Source organism: Mastigoproctus giganteus, chromosome 10, assembly GCF_048544385.1.
Source record: "Mastigoproctus giganteus isolate SK-2022 chromosome 10, ASM4854438v1, whole genome shotgun sequence".
Lineage (NCBI taxonomy): Eukaryota > Metazoa > Arthropoda > Arachnida > Uropygi > Thelyphonidae > Mastigoproctus > Mastigoproctus giganteus.
The window spans coordinates 154,503,673-154,508,562 of record NC_143584.1 but is presented as its reverse complement, the minus strand read 5'-3'; positions in this window follow the sequence as shown (position 1 = coordinate 154,508,562).

The following is a 4,890-nucleotide window of genomic DNA, read 5'->3' as shown; positions in this document are numbered from 1 at the left end:
TTTATGACTGAGATTAGAATGTGCTGTCCTGGTCTGACTCAAAATAGCCGCAACCCTAACCCGTATCTCATCAGCTTGGGTAACAGGTAACTTGTGGATGGTTTTTTCCACTCCCATAGCTACCTCTGCAATGGGAGGTCTGGCAGGAACCAAAGCAAACTTTGGACCCAGGCTCAATACTTCCTCCTGTTCTCTAGTAAATTGTTTTCACACTAAGATTATGAATAAAGTTGCCAGTATCCCTGTTACACACCACCACGGATTCCTCTAACAATCTATTGAATTTGTTGATTTGCCTGCGCTTGTAAACCTCAGCAACCCTAGTTGTTTTATCTGCCACTCTCAAGACCAACGCACCATGCATTGGGGTTAAATTGGTATTGATGTATTCCAACTTCAGTCCAATACGACTTCTAATACCTCTCAGATCATTATGTAATTTAGAAATCCAAATACTTAGAACTTTTCTTTGATAGATTTTAGTAACTCTCCCCAGATGGTCATCATTGAAAGGCATTCTCACCCGAAAGAACGTATTGTATGGGCATTGCGGGAGTGCCAGACTCGCTGTGTGCAACTTCCGGGTCGGAGGTTGCACACAGTGATATCCCAAGTTAAAGATCCCGTAGCCCAGGACCATACTAGCAATGTGGTCTACGAGATTAAGTGCCCGGATTGTGAGGAGTGTTATGTGGGGAAAACGGGGCAATGTTTAAAGGACCGTCTGGGGGAACACACGACCGCTATCAAGACTGCTAACTATGCGAGGTCTGCTGTGGCAGAGCATTTCTGGGAAAAGCAGCATCGGATCTCCCCTGAAGACGCAGTCATTACTGACCGCGCCCATGGATTTAGGGAATGCAAGTGGCTCGAGAGCTTGCGAATCGGTTCATCCAGTCACAATACTATTAATAGGGACAGGGGGATCCGTTTACACCCCCTGTTTGAGGCAGTTGTCCTTAGAAGGGATGACCGTTTCTGTTTGACACGCTCCCGAGCCACTTCCATTTCCGATACGCGCATGGAGAATGTAGATCATGTGTCTGATGATCACGTGCATGAGTGCCATGGACCAGCTACTTAAGGATGTGTCTTAGCACTAGTAGTATGCTGTTGAAGAAGGAGATGGCAGTTCTCCGAAAGCTCCAGGTTTCATTGTTTTATCGCTTTTAACCTAGTTTATTTTAATTAATTTTATTGTTTTTAACTATATTTTAAATTATATTGTAACTATAATTTAATCAGTGTTTTTATTTTATTTGCATCACATTTCATTGTATATTATTTCATTGTATAGTAAATTTTTAGTTTAATTTCTTGGCTGGTGTTTATCATTAATTATTATAGTATGGAAATTCCCAGCCCCATAGGCCTGTTTGAAGATATACTTTCCGCATCCTCCGTATTTGGTGGTGACGGGCTCGAACCCCAGTCTAATCAAGAAGCATGTGCTACGCACTGCTGTTCCTGTCCACATGGCTACGGAGGCACCCCTCTCTGTACCTAGCAAACACAAAGACATCCTCCTTGACTAGATCACGTCCTGTTCCAGAAAGGTCTGTCAACATACCATAAGTTGCACATTTTTTAGGCTGCATTTTGGAATCGCCCCCAAAATGCACCCTCGGTTCTTCCCCAATCAGAGAACTCTTGCTACTTTTTGTCTGTTGCTTTGCTGCTCTAATCTAGTTTGTGATGTCCAATTGAATACATTTGATTAACAATGAAAATTAATAGGATTAATAAATTTAATTAACTAATCAATACTACAATATCTGATAGATTCCTAAATGTGGTGATATATATTACTCTATTTTTACATTAGAGCTACCTATTTATCACAATTAAAAATTTGAATTCGCTACAACTCACCCTATACTATATCAGATGGTAGATGACTTTCATCAACCGGTGAAATACCACCACTTTGCTTATTGGAGGCTTGAAGTGGTGAAACCCATGTTTAGTCTCTAGAGCAAAGTTTCCGGCATCCCCCTCTCCCCATACTTCTCCTTCAACCCATGCATGGTACTAAGTACTATAGGTTTTGATACCTTTCATGTTTGGGGTTTTCATAAAAAAAAAAAATAAATAAAATAAAATAATGGCAGCAAGATTCAAACGAAATAATGGTTTTACGTATATTAAGTAGTTAACTACAAAATCTCTATCTAAATTAAAATTAAAATAACGATCATAACTAGGACTATAAAGCTACTTATAAAGTACAATATAATATAAAAATTAAGTAAAAAAAATGGCAAACTCTTCAAAAACTTATGATTTCTTGGAGCTTGAAATTCACTACTTGCACTTGTAGTGATACTCAGTGCCCTCTGGTAATGATAACTTTTGATATTGCGAAAGCATTTAGCACAACCTGGGGGTATTGAATCCTACAAGACTTAATTCAGTCAGAATTTTTTCCATCTCCGGACCTTTCAAGTACGATTCCAGAATGAGCTGTCCACAATTCACATGCAAGAAGGAGTACTTCAAGGATCAATTTTAAGTGCAACACTTTTTTGCATTACGTACCAGTGGCATTACTCGAGACATCCCAGCTATGGTGAAACTACATGTATGTAGACGATCTTTATATTTCCTGTCAGTCATTGAAAGACAACTACAATTAGCAATAACTAAAACTGAAACTTGGACAAAATGCAATGGCTATTGATTAGGTCTGGGGAAAACTAGAGCAATATATTTCTGTAAATTACGATTGCTTCATCTGGAACCTGTATTAAAACTGAAAGGCAGAGAAATAAATATTAATAACAAATTCCATGAGACTATTGGGTTTCATTTTAGACACTAAACTAAATTTTCATAAACATAACCTACCTGCGAACTACATGCCTCCAGAAATTAAACATCATGCAGTATCCTCAACACCTTGGGGTGCTGACAGGCAGTCATTGCTGAATTTATATTGTGCTTTAATCTGGTCACAATTAGATTATAGAGCTATAGTATATGCTTCAGCTAAAAACAGCATCTTTTGATTTCTGAACAGCATCCAACACTGCCCTTTGATCTGCATTAGGTGCCTTCAGAACCCTGCCAGTTTAGAGTTTGTACATGGAAGTACATGACCCCCCCCCTCAATTATCCTCTTTGGCCAACACTATGAATCCAGGCCTGCTGGGATACATCTTCAAGAAATAATATAGAAGTGGAAAATTGATCTCAACAAAATTGAGGAAAGCACGAATATGCCGTTACCCCAGTGGGATAGACATTGATCAATACTTCGCTCAGTGGTCAAAACACATTCCATCAACATCCAACAGCTACATGCTAACCATACTTTGCAACAAGGAAACTATATGGATGGCCATGAGTGGCGGCAGGATATTTTGAAAGTTGGTGCAAAAAAAAAAAAAAAAAAAAAACTACAGTAGAATGTTGATTACCCGAACCACCACTGTCTCCCAAAATTACAGAGTATCTGCTTTTAATGCGCTGGTTGTTATGCTTAAATATTACTCCTGCTGCTTAATGCATTTGTTTCTGATTATTTATTCGAAGATATATGTAGTATAGCATAGAAATAGTCTTAATTTGTCATTACAGGAGTTAAAAATCAAACGTTGGCTTTAGCTACTGTGGGGACCCAGGCCAGTCTCCCATGACCTTGATGAGTCATTGTCTGTTGTACCATTGTCAGCGTAGGAGTAAGGGGGGGGGGAAGAAGGCGGTTAGCTTTCACTCAGTCTACTGCGAGCCACTGTAGTGTGAGATTATTGCAGCTGTTTTGTTTCTAATCACTCATTGTTTGAGTTTTTGTTTGTGGCTATTTCAAAGTGAAATATTGTGTCATTTTGCTTTTTAATTTTAATACTGCTGCCCATTTGTGTTAATAATGGCATCTATAGGCAAAAGAAACCACAATGCGTTGTCGGTAGAAGACAAGATAACAATTATTAATAGACTGGCGAAACCAGTGTATCTCTTGCTAAGGTTTTTAATGTTGGTATAACAACCATATCTGACATAAAGAGCAGAAAAAAATGAAATTTTGAAGTTTGCTTCAAAATTATACAATTAGAAGACTCTGTTTATTTATGGTTTCTACAAAAGAGAAGTCAAGGCGAACCTATTTCTGGACCTCTGTTAGGCTAAAAAAGCATTACAATTGAATCAAAAGTTTAAAAGGCCATCTGAATTTAAAGCCAGTACAGGATGGCTGAAAAATTTCAAATCTCACTATGGTATAAGTGAGCTTGAAATTCAAGAGGCTTTATCAGGTGATGTCCCAGAAGCAGAAGCTTTTAAAGATTTTTTTCTGAAAATGGCAGAGAAAGAAGGTTTTTCCAAGGATGAAGTTTACAATGCAGATGAAACTGGTCTTAATTGGAAGTCACTCCCTTGTAAATCACTTGCATCATGTACAATACATACACATGACCGGATATGGTGAAAGCCTCTTCACAAAATGTACAAAAGAGGCTAAAGGGGAAACCTGGGGTCCGCAACAAGAACACTTGAATCCCATGAATCATGATGTGAAATGGCTGCTTCTGATTATAAAGCTAACAAAAAACAGCGTGTTACAGTTATGGTGTACGCAAATGCAAGTGGACAGCATGCTTACCATTGTTGACGATTAGGAAATCCAAGAATCCAAGATGCTTTAAAGGTGTAAAGTGCCTACCAGTATGATATAAAGGACAGAAAAATGCTTGGATGAATTACAACTTTTTTGGATTGGTTTAGCCAAGATTTTATTCCAAGTGTGAAGAGGCATTGAGAAAATGAGGGTAAAGCTGGTAAAGTTTTGCTTATTATCAATAATGCACCATCCCACCTTCCTCTTGAAAAACTGAATTCGACAAGAACTTCATTGTCATGTTTTTACCACCCTGTTGCAGCCAATAGATCAAG